Source organism: Panulirus ornatus, chromosome 14 (assembly GCF_036320965.1).
Source record: "Panulirus ornatus isolate Po-2019 chromosome 14, ASM3632096v1, whole genome shotgun sequence".
Taxonomy (NCBI): domain Eukaryota; kingdom Metazoa; phylum Arthropoda; class Malacostraca; order Decapoda; family Palinuridae; genus Panulirus; species Panulirus ornatus.
Window position 1 is genome coordinate 53901057 of NC_092237.1, and position 25415 is coordinate 53926471.

General features: G+C 42.5%; 1 protein-coding gene across 4 annotated transcripts in view; it reads right to left on the reverse strand.

The window, feature by feature from the left end:
• Positions 1–25415, reverse strand: part of LOC139753455 (uncharacterized) — a 444279-nt gene that overhangs the window by 4626 nt on the left and 414238 nt on the right. The window lies entirely within an intron of this gene.

Sequence of the window (25415 nt, forward strand, 5' to 3'; positions counted from 1 at the left end):
TCGTGTGTGTCATAAGTGATGTCTAGAATGGATGTTGTTTTGCTCGGTGGGAGAAACCATCCATTCAAGGTGATTTGAGGGTGTGAGCTGGATTTATGGCTACTTGTAGTTAAAAGAGCATATGAAGATCTGCAGGAGCCTTTAAAAGTCCTGGATAATACCAAGACTAATTAATAGAAACTCGTCCTGGGGTAATATATATATATATATTGGGAGCAAAGTCAGGGGTTAGTGAGAGGACAAGAGCAAGGGAAGGAGTAGCAGTACTCCTGAAACAGGAGTTGTGGGAGTATGTGATAGAATGTAAGAAAGTAAATTCTCGATTAATATGGGTAAAACTGAAAGTTGATGGAGAGAGATGGGTGATTATTGGTGCATATGCACCTGGGCATGAGAAGAAAGATCATGAGAGGCAAGTGTTTTGGGAGCAGCTGAATGAGTGTGTTAGTGGTTTTGATGCACGCGACCGGGTTATAGTGATGGGTGATTTGAATGCAAAGGTGAGTAATGTGGCAGTTGAGGGAATAATTGGTATACATGGGGTGTTCAGTGTTGTATATGGAAATGGTGAAGAGCTTGTAGATTTATGTGCTGAAAAAGGACTGGTGATTGGGAATACCTGGTTTAAAAAGTGAGATATACATAAGTATACGTATGTAAGTAGGAGAGATGGCCAGAGAGCGTTATTGGATTACGTGTTAATTGACAGGCGCACGAAAGAGAGACTTTTGGATGTAAATGTGCTGAGAGGTGCAACTGGAGGGATGTCTGATCATTATCTTGTGGAGGCTAAGGTGAAGATTTGTATGGGTTTTCAGAAACGAAGAGTGAATGTTGGGGTGAAGAGGGTGGTGAGAGTAAGTGAGCTTGGGAAGGAGACTTGTGTGAGGAAGTACCAGGAGAGACTGAGTAAAGAATGGAAAAAGGTGAGAACAATGGAAGTAAGGGGAGTGGGGGAGGAATGGGATGTATTTAGGGAATCAGTAATGGATTGCGCAGAAGATGCTTGTGGCATGAGAAGCGTGGGAGGTGGGTTGATTAGAAAGGGTAGTGAGTGGTGGGATGAAGAAGTAAGATTATTAGTGAAAGAGAAGAGAGAGGCATTTGGACGATTTTTGCAGGGAAAAAATGCAATTGAGTGGGAGATGTATAAAAGAAAGAGACAGGAGGTCAAGAGAAAGGTGCATGAGGTGAAAAAGAGGGCAAATGAGAGTTGGGATGAGAGAGTATCATTAAATTTTAGGGAGAATAAAAAGATGTTCTGGAAGGAGGTAAATAAAGTGCGTAAGACAAGGGAGCAAATGGGAACTTCAGTGAAGGGCGCAAATGGGGAGGTGATAACAAGTAGTGGTGATGTGAGAAGGAGATGGAATGAGTATTTTGAAGGTTTGTTGAATGTGTTTGATGATAGAGTGGCAGATATAGAGTGTCTTGGTCGAGGTGGTGTGCAAAGTGAGAGGGTTGGGGAAAATGATTTGGTAAACAGAGAAGAGGTAGTAAAAGCTTTGCGGAAGATGAAAGCCGGCAAGGCAGCAGGTTTGGATGGTATTGCAGTGGAATTTATTAAAAAAGGGGGTGACTGTATTGTTGACTGGTTGGTAAGGTTATTTAATGTATGTATGACTCATGGTGAGGTGCCTGAGGATTGGCGGAATGTGTGCATAGTGCCATTGTACAAAGGCAAAGGGGATAAGAGTGAGTGCTCAAATTACAGAGGTATAAGTTTGTTGAGTATTCCTGGTAAATTATATGGGAGGGTATTGATTGAGAGGGTGAAGGCATGTACAGAGCATCAGATTGGGGAAGAGCAGTGTAGTTTCAGAAGTGGTAGAGGATGTGTGGATCAGGTGTTTGCTTTGAAGAATGTATGTGAGAAATACTTAGAAAAGCAAATGGATTTGTATGTAGCATTTATGGATCTGGAGAAGGCATATGATAGAGTTGATAGAGATGCTCTGTGGAAGGTATTAAGAATATATGGTGTGGGTGGCAAGTTGTTAGAAGCAGTGAAAAGTTTTTATTGAGGATGTAAGGCATGTGTACGTGTAGGAAGAGAGGAAAGTGATTGGTTCTCAGTGAATGTAGGTTTGCGGCAGGAGTGTGTGATGTCTCCATGGTTGTTTAATTTGTTTATGGATGGGGTTGTTAGGGAGGTGAATGCAAGAGTTTTGGAAAGAGGGGCAAGAATGAAGTCTGTTGTGGATGAGAGAGCTTGGGAAGTGAGTCAGTTGTTGTTCGCTGATGATACAGTGCTGGTGGCTGATTCATGTGAGAAACTGCAGAAGCTGGTGACTGAGTTTGGTAAAGTGTGTGAAAGAAGAAAGTTAAGAGCAAATGTGAATAAGAGCAAGGTTATTAGGTACAGTAGGGTTGAGGGTCAAGTCAATTGGGAGGTAAGTTTGAATGGAGAAAAACTGGAGGAAGTAAAGTGTTTTAGATATCTGGGAGTGGATCTGGCAGTGGATGGAACCATGGAAGCGGAAGTGGATCATAGGGTGGGGGAGGGGGCGAAAATCCTGGGAGCCTTGAAGAATGTGTGGAAGTCGAGAACATTATCTCGGAAAGCAAAAATGGGTATGTTTGAAGGAATAGTGGTTCCAACAATGTTGTATGGTTGCAAGGCGTGGGCTATGGATAGAGTTGTGCGCAGGAGGATGGATGTGCTGGGAATGAGATGTTTGAGGACAATGTGTGGTGTAAGGTGGTTTGATCGAGTAAGTAACGTAAGGGTAAGAGAGATGTGTGGAAATAAAAAGAGCGTGGTTGAGAGAGCAGAAGAGGGTGTTTTGAAATGGTTTGGGCACATGGAGAGAATGAGTGAGGAAAGATTGACCAAGAGGATATATGTGTCGGAGGTGGAGGGAACGAGGAGAAGTGGGAGACCAAATTGGAGGTGGAAAGATGGAGTGAAAAAGATTTTGTGTGATCGGGGCCTGAACATGCAGGAGGATGAAAGGAGGGCAAGGAATAGAGTGAATTGGATCGATGTGGTATATCGGGGTTGATGTGCTGTCAGTGGATTGAATCAGGGCATGTGAAGCTTCTGGGGTAAACCATGGAAAGCTGTGTAGGTATTTATATTTGCGTGTGTGGACGTATGTATATACATGTGTATGGGGGTGGGTTGGGCCATTTCTTTCGTCTGTTTCCTTGCGCTACCTCGCAAACGTTGGAGACAGTGACAAAGAAAAAAAAAAAATGTTTTGGAAGGAGGTAAATAACAGGTAAATTACATGTGTAAGAAAAGGGAACATTGGTGAAGGGGGAAAAATGGGAAGGTAATGACAAGTAGTGAAGTCAGATGGAGTTGAAGTGAGTATTTTGAAGCTTTGTTGAATGTGTTTGATGATAAGAGTGGTTGGGGTGGTGTGCGAAGTGAGAGGGTAAGAGAGAATGGTTTGGTAAACAGAGAAGAGGTAGTAAAAGCTTTGCAGAAGATGAAAGCCAGCAAGGTGACTGTGTTGTTGATTGGTTGGTAAGGTTATTCAGTGTAGGTATGGATCATGGTGAAGTGCCTGAGGATTGGTGGAATGCATGCATAGTGCCACTGTACAAAGGCAAAGGGGATAAAGGTGAGTGTTCAAATTACTGAGGCATTTTATTGAGTATTCCTGGGAAATTATATGGGAGGATATTGATTGAGAGGGTAAAGGCATGTACAGAGCATCAGATTGGGGAGGAGCAGTGTGGTTTCAGAAGTGGTAGAGGATGTGTGGAACAGGTGTTTGCTTTGAAGAATGTATGTGAGAAATACTTAGAAAAAAAGATGGATTCGTATGTAGCATTTATGGATCTGGAGAAGGCATATGACAGCGTAGATGGGGATGCTTTATGGAAGGTTTTAAGAGTATATCATGTGAGAGGTAAGATGTATGGCATGTGTATGCATAGGAAAAGAGGAAAGTGACTGGTTCCCAGTGAATGTTGGCTTGCGGCAGAGGTGCGTGATGTCTCCATGGTTTGGGGTGGTTATGGAAGTGAATGAAAGAGTTTTGGAGAGAGTCTGTTGTGCATGAGAAGGCTTGGGAAGTGAGTCAGTCGTTGTTCGTTGATGATACAGCGCTGGTGGCTGGTTCGGAAGAGAAACTGCAGAGGTTGGGGACTGAGTTTGGTAAAGTGTATGAAAGGAGAAAGTTGAGAGTAAATGTGAAGAGCAAGGTTATTAGGTTCAGTAGGGTTGAGGGACAAGTTAATTGGGAAGACAAGTTAATGGAAAAAAACTAGAGGGAGTGAAGTGTTTTAGATATCTGGGAGTGGACTTAGTAGTGGATGGAGAGCAAAAATGGGTGTTTGAAGGAATAGTGGCTCCAAAAATGTTATACAGTTGCGAGGCATGGGCTATAGATAGGGTTGTGCAAAGGAGGATGGATGAGTTGGAAATGAAATGTTTGAGGACAATATGTGGTGTGAGGTGGTTTGATGGAGTAAGTAATGAAAAGGTAAGAGAGATGTGTGGTAATAAAAAGAGTGTGGTTGAGAGAGCAAAGAGGGTGTATTGAAATGGTTTGGACACATGGAGAGAATGAGTGAGGAAAGATTGACAAAGTGGATATATGTGTCAGAGGTGGACGGAAGGAGAAGTGGGAGAGCAAATTGGAGATGCAAGGATTCAGTGTAAAAGATTTTGAGTGATCGGGGCCTAAACATACAGGAAGGTGAAAGGCGTGCAAGGAATAAAGTGAATTGGAACGATGTGGTATACTGGGGTTGACATGCTGTCAGTGGATTGAACCAGGGCATGTGAAGCGACCGGGTTAAACCATGGAAAGGTCTGTGGGGTCTGGATGTGTAGAGGGAGTTGTGGTTTTTGTGCATTACACATGAGAGCTAGAGATTGGGAATGAGTGAATGTGGCCTTTTTTTTTTTTTCTTTCTGGCATTACCTTGCTGTGTGTGTGTGTTTGGGGAGGGGTGGGGATTTTCTGTGTGGCGGGGTAGCAACGGGAATGGATGAAGGCAGCAAGTATGAATATATATATGTGCGTGTGTGGGTGTTTGTGTATATATATGTGTATGTGGGTAGGTTGGGCCATTTCTTGTCTGTTTCCTTGTGCTACCTCGCTAACGCGTGAGATGGCAATTTAGTATAATAAATAAATAAATACATTTGAAGGCAAGCAAGTATGAATATGTACATGTGTATATATGAAGATGTCTGTGTATATTATGTTTATGTGCATGTATGGGTGTTCATGTATATATATGTGTATATGAGTGTATTTTTTTGATTTTCTAAAAGAAGGAACAGAGAACGAGGCCAGGTGAGGATATTCTCTCAGAGGCCCAGTCCTCTGTTCTTAACGCTACCTTGCTAACGCGGGAAATGGCGAATAGTATGAAAGAAAAAAGAAATGAGTGGATGGGCCATTCTTCGTCTGTTTCCTGGCACTATCTTGCAGTTGCAGGAAACAGTGATTAAGTATAATAATATAAATGATATTTATTATACTTAGTCGCTGTTTTCCACATCAGCGAGGAAGTGCCGGGAAACAGACGAAGAATGGCCCATCCACTCATATACACATATATATGCATAAACACTCATATAAATACATGTACATATCAACATATGCATACACATACATATATACATATGTACATATTCATACTTGCTACCTTCATTCTCTCCTACTGCTACCCCACCACAAAGGAAATAGCATCGCTACCCCCAACTTCAGCGAGGTAGTGCCAGGAAAAAACATAAAAGGCCGAATTCGCTCACACTCAGTCTCTAGCTGTCTTGTGTACTGCATAGTGCCATTGCTCAAAGGAAAAGGGGATAAAGGTGAGTGCTCAAATTACAGAGGTATAAGTTTGTTGAGTATTCCTGGGAAATTATATGGGACGGTATTGATTGAGAGGGTGAAGGCATGTACAGAGCATAAGATTGGGGAAGAGCAGTGTGGCTTCAGAAGTGGTAGAGGATGTGTGGATCAGGTGTTTGCTTTGAAGAATGTATGTAAGAAATACTTAGAAAAGCAAATGGATTTGTATGTAGCATTTATGGGTCTGGAGAAGGCATATGACAGAGTTGACAGAGATGCTCTGTGGAAGGTATTAAGAATATATGGTGTGGAAGGCAAGTTGTTAGAAGCAGTGAAAAGATTTTATCGAGGATGTAAGGCATGTGTATGTGAAGGAAGAGAGGAAAGTGATTGGTTCTCAGTGAATGTAGGTATGTGGCAGGGGTGTGTAATGTCTCCATGGTTGTTTAATTTGTTTATGGATGGGGTTGTTAGAGAGGTGAATGCAAGAGTTTTGAGAAAAGGGGCAAGTATGAAGTCTGTTGTGGATGAGAGAGCTTGGGAAGTGAGTCAGTTTGTTGTTTGCTGATGATACAGCGTTAGTGGCTGATTCGGGTGAGAAACTGCAGCCGCTGGTGACTGAGTTTGGTAAAGTGTGTGAAAGAAGAAAGCTGAGAGTAAATGTGAATAAGAGCAAGCTTATTAGGTACAATAGGGTTGAGGGACAAGTCAATTGGGAGGTAAGTTTGAATGGAGAAAAACTGGAGGAAGAGAAGTGTTTTAGATATCTGGGAGTGGATTTGGCAGCGGATGGAACCATGGAAGTGGAAGTGAATCATAGGGTGGGGGAGGGGGCGAAAGTTCTGGGAGCGTTGAAGAATGTGTGGAAGTTGAGAACATTATTTTGGAAGGCAAAAATGGGAATGTTTGAAGGAATAGTGGTTCCAACAATGTTATATGGTTGTGAGGCGTGGGCTATAGATAGAGTTGTGCAGAGGTGGATGGATGTGCTGGAAATGAGATGTTTGAGGACAATATGTGGTGTGAGGTGGTTTGATCGAGTAAGTAATGAAAGGGTAAGAGAGATGTGTGGTTATAAAAAGAATGTGGTTGAGAGAGCAGAAGAGGGTGTTTTGAAGTGGTTTGGTCACATGGAGAGAATGAGTGAGGAAAGATTGACAAAGAGGGTATATGTGTCAGAGATGGAGGGAATGAGGAGAAGTGGGAGACCAAATTGGAGGTGGAAAATGGGAATGTTTGAAGGAATAGTGGTTCCAACAATGTTATATGGTTGTGAGGCGTGGGCTATAGATAGAGTTGTGCAGAGGTGGATGGATGTGCTGGAAATGAGATGTTTGAGGACAATATGTGGTGTGAGGTGGTTTGATCGAGTAAGTAATGAAAGGGTAAGAGAGATGTGTGGTTATAAAAAGAATGTGGTTGAGAGAGCAGAAGAGGGTGTTTTGAAGTGGTTTGGTCACATGGAGAGAATGAGTGAGGAAAGATTGACAAAGAGGGTATATGTGTCAGAGATGGAGGGAATGAGGAGAAGTGGGAGACCAAATTGGAGGTGGAAAGATGGAGTGAAAAAGATTTTGAGTGATCAGGGCTTGAACATGCAGGAGGGTGAAAGGAGGGCAAGGAATAGAGTGAATTGGAACGATGTGGTATACCAGGGTCAACGTGCTGTCAATGGATTGAACCAGGGCATGTGAAGCATCTGGGGTAAACCATGGAAAGTTCTGTGGGGCCTGGATGTGGAAAGGGAACTGTGGTTTCGGTGCATTATACATGACAGCTAGAGACTGAGTGTGAACGAATGTGGCCTTTGTTGTCTTTTCTTAGCGCTACTTCGCGCACATGCGGGGGGGAGGGGGTTGTCATTTCATGTGTGGCGGGGTGGCGACGGGAATGAATAAGGGCAGATAGTATGAATTATGTACATGTGTATATATGTATATGTCTGTGTGTTTATATATATGTATACGTTGAGATGTATAGGTATGTATATGTGTGACTGTGTGGATGTGTATGTATATACATGTGTATGTGGGTGGGTTGGGCCATTCCTTCGTCTGTTTCCTAGTGCTACCTCGCTAACGCGGGAGACAGCGACAAAGTATAATATATATATATATATATATATATATATATATTATCCCTGGGGATAGGGGATTAAGAGTACTTCCCATGTATTCCCTGCGTGTCGTAGAAGGCGACTAAAAGGGGAGGGAGCGGGGGGCTGGAAATCCTCCCCTCTCTTTTTTTTTTTTTTTTTTTTTTTCCCCCCAAAAGAAGGAACAGAGAATTGGGCCAGGTGAAAAGGCCCAGTCCTCTGTTCTTAATGCTACCTCGCTAATGCGGGAAATGGCGAATAGTTTGAAAGAAAGAAAGATATATATATATATATATATATATATTTTTTTTTTTTTTTTCATACGATTCGCCATTTCCCGCACTTGCGAGGTAGCGCTAAGAACAGAGGACTGGGCCTTAGAGGGAAAATCCTCACCTGGCCCCCTTCTCTGTTCCTTCTTTTGGAAAATTAAAAAAAAAACGAGAGGGGAGGATTTCCAGCCACCCGCTCCCTCCCCATTTAGTCGCCTTCTACGACACGCAGGGAATACGTGGGAAGTATTCTTTCTCCCCTATCCCCAGGGATAATATATATATATATATATATATATATATATATATATATATATATATATATATATATATCTTTCTTTTTTCTTTCAAACTATTCACCATTTCCCGCGTTAGCGAGGTAGCGTTTAGAACAGAGGACTGGGCCTTTGAGGGAATATCCTCACCTGGCCCCCTTCTCTGTTCCTTCTTTTGGAAAATTAAGAAAAAAAAAAAAAAAAAAAAAACGAGAGGGGAGGAGTTCAACCCCCCGCTCCCTCCCCTTTAAGTCGCCTTCTACGACACGCAGGGAATACGTGGGAAGTATTCTTTCTCCCCTATCCCCAGGGATTATATATATATATATATATATATATATATATATATATTATTAGTTTTTTTTTTATTATACTTTGTCGCTGTCTCCCGCGTTTGTGAGGTAGCGCAAGGAAACAGACGAAAGAAATGGCCCCCCCCCCCCATACACATGTATATACATACGTCCACACACGCAAATATACATACCTACACAGCTTTCCATGGTTTACCCCAGACGCTTCACATGCCTTGCTTCAATCCACTGACAGCACGTCAACCCCGGTATACCACATCGCTCCAATTCACTCTATTACTTGCCCTCCTTTCACCCTCCTGCATGTTCAGGCCCCGATCACACAAAATCTTTTTCACTCCATCTTTCCACCTCCAATTTGGTCTCCCTCTTCTCCTTGTTCCCTCCACCTCCGACACATATATCCTCTTGGTCAATCTTTCCTCACTCATCCTCTCCATGTGCCCAAACTACTTCAAAACACCCTCTTCTGCTCTCTCAACCACGCTCTTTTTATTTCCACACATCTCTCTTACCCTTACGTTACTCACTCGATCAAACCACCTCACACCACACATTGTCCTCAAACATCTCATTTCCAGCACATCCATCCTCCTGCGCACAACTCTATCCATAGCCCACGCCTCGCAACCATACAACATTGTTGGAATCACTATTCCTTCAAACATACCCATTTTTGCTTTCCGAGATAATGTTCTCGACTTCCACACATTCTTCAAGGCCCCCAGGATTTTCGCCCCCTCCCCCACCCTATGATCCACTTCCGCTTCCATGGTTCCATCCGCTACCAGATCCACTCCCAGATATCTAAAACACTTCACTTCCTCCAGTTTTTCTCCATTCAAACTCACCTCCCAATTGACTTGACCCTCAACCCTACTGTACCTAATAACCTTGCTCTTATTCACATTTACTCTTAACTTTCTTCTTCCACACACTTTTCCAAACTCAGTCACCAGCTTCTGCAGTTTCTCACATGAATCAGCCACCAGCGCTGTATCATCAGCGAACAACAACTGACTCACTTCCCAAGCTCTCTCAACCCCAACAGACTTCATACTTGCCCCTCTCTCCAAAACTCTTGCATTTACCTCCCTAACAACCCCATCCATAAACAAATTAAACAACCATGGAGACATCACACACCCCTGCCGCAAACCTACATTCACTGAGAACCAATCACTTTCCTCTCTTCCTACACGTACACATGCCTTACATCCTCGATAAAAACTTTTCACTGCTTCTAACAACTTTCCTCCCACACCATATATTCTTAATACCTTCCACAGAGCATCTCTATCAACTCTATCATATGCCTTCTCCAGATCCATAAATGCTACATACAAATCCATTTGCTTTTCTAAGTATTTCTCACATACATTCTTCAAAGCAAACACCTGATCCATACATCCTCTACCACTTCTGAAACCACACTGCTCTTCCCCAATCTGATGCTCTGTACATGCCTTCACCCTCTCAATCAATACCCTCCCATATAATTTACCAGGAACACTCAACAAACTTATACCTCTGTAATTTGAGCACTCACTCTTATCCCCTTTGCCTTTGTACAATGGCACTATGCACGCATTCCGCCAATCCTCAGGCACCTCACCATGAGTCATACATACATTAAATAACCTTACCAACCAGTCAACAATACAGTCACCCCCTTTTTTAATAAATTCCACTGCAATACCATCCAAACCTGCTGCCTTGCCGGCTTTCATCTTCCGCAAAGCTTTCACTACCTCTTCTCTGTTTACCAAATCATTTTCCCTAACCCTCTCACTTTGCACACCACCTCGACCAAAACACCCTATATCTGCCACTCTATCATCAAACACATTCAACAAACCTTCAAAATACTCACTCCATCTCCTTCTCACATCACCACTACTTGTTATCACCTCCCCATTTGCGCCCTTCACTGAAGTTCCCATTTGCTCCCTTGTCTTACGCACTTTATTTACCTCCTTCCAGAACATCTTTTTATTCTCCCTAAAATTTAATGATACTCTCTCACCCCAACTCTCATTTGCCCTTTTTTTCACCTCTTGCACCTTTCTCTTGACCTCCTGTCTCTTTCTTTTATACATCTCCCACTCAATTGCATTTTTTCCCTGCAAAAATCGTCCAAATGCCTCTCTCTTCTCTTTCATTAATACTCTTACTTCTTCATCCCACCACTCACTACCCTTTCTAATCAACCCACCTCCCACTCTTCTCATGCCACAAGCATCTTTTGCGCAATCCATCACTGATTCCCTAAATACATCCCATATATATATATATATATATATATATATATATTTTTTTTTTTTCATACTATTCGCCATTTCCCGCGTTTGCGAGGTAGCGCTAAGAACAGAGGACTGGGCCTTAGAGGGAAAATCCTCACCTGGCCCCCTTCTCTGTTCCTTCTTTTGGAAAATCAAAAAAAAAAATGAGAGGGGAGGATTTCCAGCCACCCGCTCCCTCCCCTTTTAGTCGCCTTCTACGACACGCAGGGAATACGTGGGAAGTATTCTTTCTCCCCTATCCCCAGGGCTGGAAATCCTCCCCTCTCATTGTTTTTTTTTAATTTTCCAAAAGAAGGAATAGAGAAGGGGGCCAGGTGAGGATATTCCCTTAAAGGCCCAGTTCTCTGTTCTTAACGCTACCTCGCTAACGCGGGAAATGGCGAATAGTTTGAAAGAAAGAAAAAGAAAGATATATATATATATATATATATATATATATATATATATATATATATATATATATATATATATATATATATATATGGTATTGCAGTGGAATTTATTAAAAAAGGGGGTGACTGTATTGTTGACTGGTTGGTAAGGTTATTTAATGTATGTATGACTCATGGTGCCTGAGGTGCCTGAGGATTGGCGGAATGCGTGCATAGTGCCATTGTACAAAGGCAAAGGGGATAAGAGTGAGTGCTCAAATTACAGAGGTATAAGTTTGTTGAGTATTCCTGGCAAATTATATGGGAGGGTGAAGGCATGTACAGAGCATCAGATTGGGGAAGAGCAGTGTGGTTTCAGAAGTGGTAGAGGATGTGTGGATCAGGTGTTTGTTTTGAAGAATGTATGTGAGAAATACTTAGAAAAGCAAATGGATTTGTATGTAGCATTTATGGATCTGGAGAAGGCATATGATAGAGTTGATAGAGATGCTCTGTGGAAGGTATTAAGAATATATGGTGTGGGAGGCAAGTTGTTAGAAGCAGTGAAAAGTTTTTATCGAGGATGTAAGGCATGTGTACGTGTAGGAAGAGAGGAAAGTGATTGGTTCTCAGTGAATGTAGGTTTGCGGCAGGGGTGTGTGATGTCTCTATGGTTGTTTAATTTGTTTATGGATGGGGTTGTTAGGGAGGTGAATGCAAGAGTTTTGGAAAGAGGGGCAAGTATGAAGTCTGTTGGGGATGAGAGAGCTCGGGAAGTGAGTCAGTTGTTGTTCGCTGATGATACAGCGCTGGTGGCTGATTCATGTGAGAAACTGCAGAAGCTGGTGACTGAGTTTGGTAAAGTGTGTGAAAGAAGAAAGTTAAGAGTAAATGTGAATAAGAGCAAGGTTATTAGGTACAGTAGGGTTGAGGGTCAATTCAATTGGGAGGTGAGTTTGAATGGAGAAAAACTGGAGGAAGTGAAGTGTTTTAGATATCTGGGAGTGGATCTGGCAGCGGATGGAACCATGGAAGCGGAAGTGGATCACAGGGTGGGGGAGGGGGCGAAAATTCTGGGAGCCTTGAAGAATGTGTGGAAGTCGAGAACATTATCTCGGAAAGCAAAAATGGGTATGTTTGAAGGAATAGTGGTTCCAACAATGTTGTATGGTTGCGAGGCATGGACTATGGATAGAGTTGTGTGCAGGAGGATGGATGTGCTGGAAATGAGATGTTTGAGGACAATGTGTGGTGTGAGGTGGTTTGATCGAGTAAGTAACGTAAGGGTAAGAGAGATGTGTGGAAATAAAAAGAGCGTGGTTGAGAGAGCAGAAGAGGGTGTTTTGAAATGGTTTGGTCACATGGAGAGAATGAGTGAGGAAAGATTGACCAAGAGGATATATGTGTCGGAGGTGGAGGGAATGAGGAGAAGAGGGAGACCAAATTGGAGGTGGAAAGATGGAGTGAAAAAGATTTTGTGTGATCGGGGCCTGAACATGCAGGAGGGTGAAAGGAGGGCAAAGAATAGAGTGAATTGGATCGATGTGGTATACCGGGGTTGACGTGCTGTCAGTGGATTGAATCAGGGCATGTGAAGCTTCTGGGGTAAACCATGGAAAGCTGTGTAGGTATTTATATTTGCGTGTGTGGACGTATGTATATACATGTGTATGGGGGTGGGTTGGGCCATTTCTTTCGTCTGTTTCCTTGCGCTACCTCGCAAACGTTGGAGACAGTGACAAAGAAAAAAAAAAAATGTTTTGGAAGGAGGTAAATAACAGGTAAATTACATGTGTAAGAAAAGGGAACATTGGTGAAGGGGGAAAAATGGGAAGGTAATGACAAGTAGTGAAGTCAGATGGAGTTGAAGTGAGTATTTTGAAGCTTTGTTGAATGTGTTTGATGATAAGAGTGGTTGGGATGGTGTGCGAAGTGAGAGGGTAAGAGAGAATGGTTTGGTAAACAGAGAAGAGGTAGTAAAAGCTTTGCAGAAGATGAAAGCCAGCAAGGTGACTGTGTTGTTGATTGGTTGGTAAGGTTATTCAGTGTAGGTATGGATCATGGTGAAGTGCCTGAGGATTGGTGGAATGCATGCATAGTGCCACTGTACAAAGGCAAAGGGGATAAAGGTGAGTGTTCAAATTACTGAGGCATTTTATTGAGTATTCCTGGGAAATTATATGGGAGGATATTGATTGAGAGGGTAAAGGCATGTACAGAGCATCAGATTGGGGAGGAGCAGTGTGGTTTCAGAAGTGGTAGAGGATGTGTGGAACAGGTGTTTGCTTTGAAGAATGTATGTGAGAAATACTTAGAAAAAAAGATGGATTCGTATGTAGCATTTATGGATCTGGAGAAGGCATATGACAGGGTAGATGGGGATGCTTTATGGAAGGTTTTAAGAGTATATCATGTGAGAGGTAAGATGTATGGCATGTGTATGCATAGGAAAAGAGGAAAGTGACTGGTTCCCAGTGAATGTTGGCTTGCGGCAGAGGTGCGTGATGTCTCCATGGTTTGGGGTGGTTATGGAAGTGAATGAAAGAGTTTTGGAGAGAGTCTGTTGTGCATGAGAAGGCTTGGGAAGTGAGTCAGTCGTTGTTCGTTGATGATACAGCGCTGGTGGCTGGTTCGGAAGAGAAACTGCAGAGGTTGGGGACTGAGTTTGGTAAAGTGTATGAAAGGAGAAAGTTGAGAGTAAATGTGAAGAGCAAGGTTATTAGGTTCAGTAGGGTTGAGGGACAAGTTAATTGGGAAGACAAGTTAATGGAAAAAAACTTGAGGGAGTGAAGTGTTTTAGATATCTGGGAGTGGACTTAGTAGTGGATGGAGAGCAAAAATGGGTGTTTGAAGGAATAGTGGCTCCAAAAATGTTATACAGTTGCGAGGCATGGGCTATAGATAGGGTTGTGCAAAGGAGGATGGATGAGTTGGAAATGAAATGTTTGAGGACAATATGTGGTGTGAGGTGGTTTGATGGAGTAAGTAATGAAAAGGTAAGAGAGATGTGTGGTAATAAAAAGAGTGTGGTTGAGAGAGCAAAGAGGGTGTATTGAAATGGTTTGGACACATGGAGAGAATGAGTGAGGAAAGATTGACAAAGTGGATATATGTGTCAGAGGTGGACGGAAGGAGAAGTGGGAGAGCAAATTGGAGATGCAAGGATTCAGTGTAAAAGATTTTGAGTGATCGGGGCCTAAACATACAGGAAGGTGAAAGGCGTGCAAGGAATAAAGTGAATTGGAACGATGTGGTATACTGGGGTTGACATGCTGTCAGTGGATTGAACCAGGGCATGTGAAGCGACTGGGTTAAACCATGGAAAGGTCTGTGGGGTCTGGATGTGTAGAGGGAGTTGTGGTTTTTGTGCATTACACATGAGAGCTAGAGATTGGGAATGAGTGAATGTGGCCTTTTTTTTTTTTTCTTTCTGGCATTACCTTGCTGTGTGTGTGTGTTTGGGGAGGGGTGGGGATTTTCTGTGTGGCGGGGTAGCAACGGGAATGGATGAAGGCAGCAAGTATGAATATATATATGTGCGTGTGTGGGTGTTTGTGTATATATATGTGTATGTGGGTAGGTTGGGCCATTTCTTGTCTGTTTCCTTGTGCTACCTCGCTAACGCGTGAGATGGCAATTTAGTATAATAAATAAATAAATACATTTGAAGGCAAGCAAGTATGAATATGTACATGTGTATATATGAAGATGTCTGTGTATATTATGTTTATGTGCATGTATGGGTGTTCATGTATATATATGTGCATATGAGTGTATTTTTTTGATTTTCTAAAAGAAGGAACAGAGAACGAGGCCAGGTGAGGATATTCTCTCAGAGGCCCAGTCCTCTGTTCTTAACGCTACCTTGCTAACGCGGGAAATGGCGAATAGTATGAAAGAAAAAAGAAATGAGTGGATGGGCCATTCTTCGTCTGTTTCCTGGCACTATCTTGCAGTTGCAGGAAACAGTGATTAAGTATAATAATATAAATGATATTTATTATACTTAGTCGCTGTTTTCCACATCAGCGAGGAAGTGCCGGGAAACAGACGAAGAATGGCCCATCCACTCATATACACATATATATGCATAAACACTCATATAAATACATGTACATATCAACATATGCATACACATACATATATACATATGTACATATTCATACTTGCTACCTTCATTCTCTCCTACTGCTACCCCACCACAAAGGAAATAGCATCGCTACCCCCAACTTCAGCGAGGTAGTGCCAGGAAAAAACATAAAAGGCCAAATTCGCTCACACTCAGTCTCTAGCTGTCTTGTGTACTGCATAGTGCCATTGCTCAAAGGAAAAGGGGATAAAGGTGAGTGCTCAAATTACAGAGGTATAAGTTTGTTGAGTATTCCTGGGAAATTATATGGGACGGTATTGATTGAGAGGGTGAAGGCATGTACAGAGCATAAGATTGGGGAAGAGCAGTGTGGCTTCAGAAGTGGTAGAGGATGTGTGGATCAGGTGTTTGCTTTGAAGAATGTATGTAAGAAATACTTAGAAAAGCAAATGGATTTGTATGTAGCATTTATGGGTCTGGAGAAGGCATATGACAGAGTTGACAGAGATGCTCTGTGGAAGGTATTAAGAATATATGGTGTGGAAGGCAAGTTGTTAGAAGCAGTGAAAAGATTTTATCGAGGATGTAAGGCATGTGTATGTGAAGGAAGAGAGGAAAGTGATTGGTTCTCAGTGAATGTAGGTATGTGGCAGGGGTGTGTAATGTCTCCATGGTTGTTTAATTTGTTTATGGATGGGGTTGTTAGAGAGGTGAATGCAAGAGTTTTGAGAAAAGGGGCAAGTATGAAGTCTGTTGTGGATGAGAGAGCTTGGGAAGTGAGTCAGTTTGTTGTTTGCTGATGATACAGCGTTAGTGGCTGATTCGGGTGAGAAACTGCAGCCGCTGGTGACTGAGTTTGGTAAAGTGTGTGAAAGAAGAAAGCTGAGAGTAAATGTGAATAAGAGCAAGCTTATTAGGTACAATAGGGTTGAGGGACAAGTCAATTGGGAGGTAAGTTTGAATGGAGAAAAACTGGAGGAAGAGAAGTGTTTTAGATATCTGGGAGTGGATTTGGCAGCGGATGGAACCATGGAAGTGGAAGTGAATCATAGGGTGGGGGAGGGGGCGAAAGTTCTGGGAGCGTTGAAGAATGTGTGGAAGTTGAGAACATTATTTTGGAAGGCAAAAATGGGAATGTTTGAAGGAATAGTGGTTCCAACAATGTTATATGGTTGTGAGGCGTGGGCTATAGATAGAGTTGTGCAGAGGTGGATGGATGTGCTGGAAATGAGATGTTTGAGGACAATATGTGGTGTGAGGTGGTTTGATCGAGTAAGTAATGAAAGGGTAAGAGAGATGTGTGGTTATAAAAAGAATGTGGTTGAGAGAGCAGAAGAGGGTGTTTTGAAGTGGTTTGGTCACATGGAGAGAATGAGTGAGGAAAGATTGACAAAGAGGGTATATGTGTCAGAGATGGAGGAATGAGGAGAGACCAAATTGGAGGTGGAAAATGGTGAATGTTTGAAGGATAGTGGTTCAACAATGTTAATGGTGTGAGGCGTGGGTATATGATTAGAGTTTTTGCAGGAGTGGATGGATTGACAGGAAATGAGATGTTTTGAGGACAATATGTGGTGTGAGGTGGTTTGATCGAGTAAGTAATGAAAGGGTAAGAGAGATGTGTGGTTATAAAAGAATGTGGTTGAGAGAGCAGAGAGAGGGTGTTTTTGAAGTGGTTTGGTCACATGGAGAGAATGAGTGAGGAAAGATTGACAAAGAGGGTATATGTGTCAGAGATGGAGGGAATGAGGAGAAGTGGGAGACCAAATTGGAGGTGGAAAGATGGAGTGAAAAAGATTTTGAGTTGATCAGGGCTTGAACATGCAGGAGGGTGAAAGGAGGGCAAGGAATAGAGTGAATTGGAACGATGTGGTATACCAGGGTCAACGTGCTGTCAATGGATTGAACCAGGGCATGTGAAGCATCTGGGGTAAACCATGGAAAGTTCTGTGGGGCCTGGATGTGGAAAGGGAACTGTGGTTTCGGTGCATTATACATGACAGCTAGAGACTGAGTGTGAACGAATGTGGCCTTTGTTGTCTTTTCTTAGCGCTACTTCGCGCACATGCGGGGGGGAGGGGGTTGTCATTTCATGTGTGGCGGGGTGGCGACGGGAATGAATAAGGGCAGATAGTATGAATTATGTACATGTGTATATATGTATATGTCTGTGTGTTTATATATATGTATACGTTGAGATGTATAGGTATGTATATGTGTGACTGTGTGGATGTGTATGTATATACATGTGTATGTGGGTGGGTTGGGCCATTCCTTCGTCTGTTTCCTAGTGCTACCTCGCTAACGCGGGAGACAGCGACAAAGTATAATATATATATATATATATATATATATATATATATATATATATATATATATTATCCCTGGGGATAGGGGATTAAGAGTACTTCCCATGTATTCCCTGCGTGTCGTAGAAGGCGACTAAAAGGGGAGGGAGCGGGGGGCTGGAAATCCTCCCCTCTCTTTTTTTTTTTTTTTTTTTTTTTTTCCCCCCAAAAGAAGGAACAGAGAATTGGGCCAGGTGAAAAGGCCCAGTCCTCTGTTCTTAATGCTACCTCGCTAATGCGGGAAATGGCGAATAGTTTGAAAGAAAGAAAGATATATATATATATATATATATATATATATATTTTTTTTTTTTTTTTTCATACGATTCGCCATTTCCCGCACTTGCGAGGTAGCGCTAAGAACAGAGGACTGGGCCTTAGAGGGAAAATCCTCACCTGGCCCCCTTCTCTGTTCCTTCTTTTGGAAAATTAAAAAAAAAACGAGAGGGGAGGATTTCCAGCCACCCGCTCCCTCCCCATTTAGTCGCCTTCTACGACACGCAGGGAATACGTGGGAAGTATTCTTTCTCCCCTATCCCCAGGGATAATATATATATATATATATATATATATATATATATATATATATATATATATATCTTTCTTTTTTCTTTCAAACTATTCGCCATTTCCCGCGTTAGCGAGGTAGCGTTTAGAACAGAGGACTGGGCCTTTGAGGGAATATCCTCACCTGGCCCCCTTCTCTGTTCCTTCTTTTGGAAAATTAAGAAAAAAAACAAAAAAAAAAAAACGAGAGGGGAGGAGTTCAACCCCCCGCTCCCTCCCCTTTAAGTCGCCTTCTACGACACGCAGGGAATACGTGGGAAGTATTCTTTCTCCCCTATCCCCAGGGATTATATATATATATATATATATATATATATATATATATATATATATATATATATATATATATATTATTAGTTTTTTTTTTATTATACTTTGTCGCTGTCTCCCGCATTTGTGAGGTAGCGCAAGGAAACAGACGAAAGAAATGGCCCCCCCCCCCATACACATGTATATACATACGTCCACACACGCAAATATACATACCTACACAGCTTTCCATGGTTTACCCCAGACGCTTCACATGCCTTGCTTCAATCCACTGACAGCACGTCAACCCCGGTATACCACATCGCTCCAATTCACTCTATTACTTGCCCTCCTTTCACCCTCCTGCATGTTCAGGCCCCGATCACACAAAATCTTTTTCACTCCATCTTTCCACCTCCAATTTGGTCTCCCTCTTCTCCTTGTTCCCTCCACCTCCGACACATATATCCTCTTGGTCAATCTTTCCTCACTCATCCTCTCCATGTGCCCAAACTACTTCAAAACACCCTCTTCTGCTCTCTCAACCACGCTCTTTTTATTTCCACACATCTCTCTTACCCTTACGTTACTCACTCGATCAAACCACCTCACACCACACATTGTCCTCATCCATCCTCCTGCGCACAACTCTATCCATAGCCCACGCCTCGCAACCATACAACATTGTTGGAATCACTATTCCTTCAAACATACCCATTTTTGCTTTCCGAGATAATGTTCTCGACTTCCACACATTCTTCAAGGCCCCCAGGATTTTCGCCCCCTCCCCCACCCTATGATCCACTTCCGCTTCCATGGTTCCATCCGCTACCAGATCCACTCCCAGATATCTAAAACACTTCACTTCCTCCAGTTTTTCTCCATTCAAACTCACCTCCCAATTGACTTGACCCTCAACCCTACTGTACCTAATAACCTTGCTCTTATTCACATTTACTCTTAACTTTCTTCTTCCACACACTTTTCCAAACTCAGTCACCAGCTTCTGCAGTTTCTCACATGAATCAGCCACCAGCGCTGTATCATCAGCGAACAACAACTGACTCACTTCCCAAGCTCTCTCAACCCCAACAGACTTCATACTTGCCCCTCTCTCCAAAACTCTTGCATTTACCTCCCTAACAACCCCATCCATAAACAAATTAAACAACCATGGAGACATCACACACCCCTGCCGCAAACCTACATTCACTGAGAACCAATCACTTTCCTCTCTTCCTACACGTACACATGCCTTACATCCTCGATAAAAACTTTTCACTGCTTCTAACAACTTGCCTCCCACACCATATATTCTTAATACCTTCCACAGAGCATCTCTATCAACTCTATCATATGCCTTCTCCAGATCCATAAATGCTACATACAAATCCATTTGCTTTTCTAAGTATTTCTCACATACATTCTTCAAAGCAAACACCTGATCCATACATCCTCTACCACTTCTGAAACCACACTGCTCTTCCCCAATCTGATGCTCTGTACATGCCTTCACCCTCTCAATCAATACCCTCCCATATAATTTACCAGGAATACTCAACAAACTTATACCTCTGTAATTTGAGCACTCACTCTTATCCCCTTTGCCTTTGTACAATGGCACTATGCACGCATTCCGCCAATCCTCAGGCACCTCACTATGAGTCATACATACATTAAATAACCTTACCAACCAGTCAACAATACAGTCACCCCCTTTTTTAATAAATTCCACTGCAATACCATCCAAACCTGCTGCCTTGCCGGCTTTCATCTTCCGCAAAGCTTTCACTACCTCTTCTCTGTTTACCAAATCATTTTCCCTAACCCTCTCACTTTGCACACCACCTCGACCAAAACACCCTATATCTGCCACTCTATCATCAAACACATTCAACAAACCTTCAAAATACTCACTCCATCTCCTTCTCACATCACCACTACTTGTTATCACCTCCCCATTTGCGCCCTTCACTGAAGTTCCCATTTGCTCCCTTGTCTTACGCACTTTATTTACCTCCTTCCAGAACATCTTTTTATTCTCCCTAAAATTTAATGATACTCTCTCACCCCAACTCTCATTTGCCCTTTTTTTCACCTCTTGCACCTTTCTCTTGACCTCCTGTCTCTTTCTTTTATACATCTCCCACTCAATTGCATTTTTTCCCTGCAAAAATCGTCCAAATGCCTCTCTCTTCTCTTTCATTAATACTCTTACTTCTTCATCCCACCACTCACTACCCTTTCTAATCAACCCACCTCCCACTCTTCTCATGCCACAAGCATCTTTTGCGCAATCCATCACTGATTCCCTAAATACATCCCATATATATATATATATATATATATATATATTTTTTTTTTCATACTATTCGCCATTTCCCGCGTTTGCGAGGTAGCGCTAAGAACAGAGGACTGGGCCTTAGAGGGAAAATCCTCACCTGGCCCCCTTCTCTGTTCCTTCTTTTGGAAAATCAAAAAAAAAAATGAGAGGGGAGGATTTCCAGCCACCCGCTCCCTCCCCTTTTAGTCGCCTTCTACGACACGCAGGGAATACGTGGGAAGTATTCTTTCTCCCCTATCCCCAGGGCTGGAAATCCTCCCCTCTCATTGTTTTTTTTTAATTTTCCAAAAGAAGGAATAGAGAAGGGGGCCAGGTGAGGATATTCCCTTAAAGGCCCAGTTCTCTGTTCTTAACGCTACCTCGCTAACGCGGGAAATGGCGAATAGTTTGAAAGAAAGAAAAAGAAAGATATATATATATATATATATATATATATATATATATATATATATATATATATATATATATATATATATATATATATATGGTATTGCAGTGGAATTTATTAAAAAAGGGGGTGACTGTATTGTTGACTGGTTGGTAAGGTTATTTAATGTATGTATGACTCATGGTGAGGTGCCTGAGGATTGGCGGAATGCGTGCATAGTGCCATTGTACAAAGGCAAAGGGGATAAGAGTGAGTGCTCAAATTACAGAGGTATAAGTTTGTTGAGTATTCCTGGCAAATTATATGGGAGGGTGAAGGCATGTACAGAGCATCAGATTGGGGAAGAGCAGTGTGGTTTCAGAAGTGGTAGAGGATGTGTGGATCAGGTGTTTGTTTTGAAGAATGTATGTGAGAAATACTTAGAAAAGCAAATGGATTTGTATGTAGCATTTATGGATCTGGAGAAGGCATATGATAGAGTTGATAGAGATGCTCTGTGGAAGGTATTAAGAATATATGGTGTGGGAGGCAAGTTGTTAGAAGCAGTGAAAAGTTTTTATCGAGGATGTAAGGCATGTGTACGTGTAGGAAGAGAGGAAAGTGATTGGTTCTCAGTGAATGTAGGTTTGCGGCAGGGGTGTGTGATGTCTCTATGGTTGTTTAATTTGTTTATGGATGGGGTTGTTAGGGAGGTGAATGCAAGAGTTTTGGAAAGAGGGGCAAGTATGAAGTCTGTTGGGGATGAGAGAGCTTGGGAAGTGAGTCAGTTGTTGTTCGCTGATGATACAGCGCTGGTGGCTGATTCATGTGAGAAACTGCAGAAGCTGGTGACTGAGTTTGGTAAAGTGTGTGAAAGAAGAAAGTTAAGAGTAAATGTGAATAAGAGCAAGGTTATTAGGTACAGTAGGGTTGAGGGTCAATTCAATTGGGAGGTGAGTTTGAATGGAGAAAAACTGGAGGAAGTGAAGTGTTTAGATATCTGGGAGTGGATCTGGCAGCGGATGGAACCATGGAAGCGGAAGTGGATCACAGGGTGGGGGAGGGGGCGAAAATTCTGGGAGCCTTGAAGAATGTGTGGAAGTCGAGAACATTATCTCGGAAAGCAAAAATGGGTATGTTTGAAGGAATAGTGGTTCCAACAATGTTGTATGGTTGCGAGGCATGGACTATGGATAGAGTTGTGTGCAGGAGGATGGATGTGCTGGAAATGAGATGTTTGAGGACAATGTGTGGTGTGAGGTGGTTTGATCGAGTAAGTAACGTAAGGGTAAGAGAGATGTGTGGAAATAAAAAGAGCGTGGTTGAGAGAGCAGAAGAGGGTGTTTTGAAATGGTTTGGTCACATGGAGAGAATGAGTGAGGAAAGATTGACCAAGAGGATATATGTGTCGGAGGTGGAGGGAATGAGGAGAAGAGGGAGACCAAATTGGAGGTGGAAAGATGGAGTGAAAAAGATTTTGTGTGATCGGGGCCTGAACATGCAGGAGGGTGAAAGGAGGGCAAAGAATAGAGTGAATTGGAGCGATGTGGTATACCGGGGTTGACGTGCTGTCAGTGGATTGAATCAAGGCATGTGTATGGGGGTGGGTTGGGCCATTTCTTTCGTCTGTTTCCTTGCGCTACCTCGCAAATGCGGGAGACAGCGACAAAGCAAAAAAAAAAAAAAATATATATATATATATATATATATATATATATATATATATATATATATATATATATATATGGATTTGTATGTAGCATTTATGGATCTGGAGAAGGCATATGATAGAGTTCATAGAGATGCTCTGTGGAAGGTATTAAGAATATATGGTGTGGGAGGCAAGTTGTTAGAAACAGTGAAAAGTTTTTATCGAGGATGTATGGCATGTGTACGTGTAGGAAGAGAGGAAAGTGATTGGTTCTCAGTGAATGTAGGTTTGCGGCAGGGGTGTGTGATGTCTCCATGGTTGTTTAATTTGTTTATGGATGGGGTTGTTAGGGAGGTGAATGCAAGAGTTTTGGAAAGAGGGGCAAGTATGAAGTCTGTTGGGGATGAGAGAGCTTGGGAAGTGAGTCAGTTGTTGTTCGCTGATGATACAGCGCTGGTGGCTGATTCATGTGAGAAACTGCAGAAGCTGGTGACTGAGTTTGGTAAAGTGTGTGAAAGAAGAAAGTTAAGAGTAAATGTGAATAAGAGCAAGGTTATTAGGTACAGTAGGGTTGAGGGTCAAGTCAATTGGGAGGTAAGTTTGAATGGAGAAAAACTGGAGGAAGTAAAGTGTTTTAGATATCTGGGAGTGGATCTGGCAGCGGATGGAACCATGGAAGCGGAAGTGGATCATAGGGTGGGGAGGGGGCGAAAATTCTGGGAGCCTTGAAGAATGTGTGGAAGTCGAGAACATTATCTCGGAAAGCAAAAATGGGTATGTTTGAAGGAATAGTGGTTCCAACAATGTTGTATGGTTGCGAGGCGTGGGCTATGGATAGAGTTGTGCGCAGGAGGATGGATGTGCTGGAAATGAGATGTTTGAGGACAATGTGTGGTCTGAGGTGGTTTGATCGAGTAAGTAACGTAAGGGTAAGAGAGATGTGTGGAAATAAAAAGAGCGTGGTTGAGAGAGCAGATGAGGGTGTTTTGAAATGGTTTGGGCACATGGAGAGAATGAGTGAGGAAAGATTGACCAAGAGGATATATGTGTCGGAGGTGGAGGGAACGAGGAGAAGAGGGAGACCAAATTGGAGGTGGAAAGATGGAGTGAAAAAGATTTTGTGTGATCGGGGCCTGAACATGCAGGAGGGTGAAAGGAGGGCAAGGAATAGAGTGAATTGGATCGATGTGGTATACCGGGGTTGACGTGCTGTCAGTGGATTGAATTAAGGCATGTGAAGCGTCTGGGGTAAACCATGGAAAGCTGTGTAGGTATGTATATTTGCGTGTGTGGACGTATGTATATACATGTGTATGGGGGTGGGTTGGGCCATTTCTTTCATCTGTTTCCCTGCGCTACCTTGTAAACGTGGGAGACAGTGAAAAAAAAAAAAAAAATATATATATATATATATATATATATATATTTTTTTTTTTTTTTTTTTTTATACTTTGTCGCTGTCTCCCGCGTTTGCGAGGTAGCGCAAGGAAACAGACGAAAGAAATGCCCCCCCCCCCCCATACACATGTACATACACACGTCCACACACGCAAATATACATACCTACACAGCTTTCCATGGTTTACCCCAGACGCTTCACATGCCTTGATTCACTCCACTGACAGTACGTCAACCCCTGTATACCACATCGCTCCAATTCACTCTATTCCTTGCCCTCTCATTTTTTTTTAATTTTCCAAAGGAAGGAACAGAGAAGGGAGCCAGGTGAGGATATTCCCTCAAAGGCCCAGTTCTCTGTTCTTAACGCTACCTCGCTAACGCGGGAAATGGCGAATAGTTTGAAAGAAAGAAAAAGATATATATATATATATATATATATATATATCCCTGGGGATGGGGAGAAATAATACCTCTTATGTCTCCCGTGTCAGCGAGGTAGCACATGGAAACAGATGAAAGAATGGCCCAACCCACCCACACACACATGTATATACATACACGCCCACACACGCACATATACATACCTATACATTTCAACGCATACATACATACATACACAGACATGTATATGTCTGTACATATTTATACCTGCTGCCCTCATCCATTCCCATCTCCACCCCACCACACATGAAATGGCCCCCCCCCCTCCCCCTGCACGCACGCAAGGTAGCGGTAGGATAAGACAACAAAAGCCACATTCGTTCACACTCAGTCTCTAGCTGTCATGTGTAATGCACCGAAACCACAGCTCCCTTTCCACATCTAGGACATTTCAAAACTTTCTATGGTTTACCCCAGATGCTTCACATGCCCTGGTTCAATCCATTGACAGCATGTTGACCCCGGTATATCACATCGTTCCAATTCACTCTATTCCTTGCACGCCTTTCACCTTCCTGCATGCTCAGGCCCTGATCGCTCAAAATCTTTTTCACTCCATCCT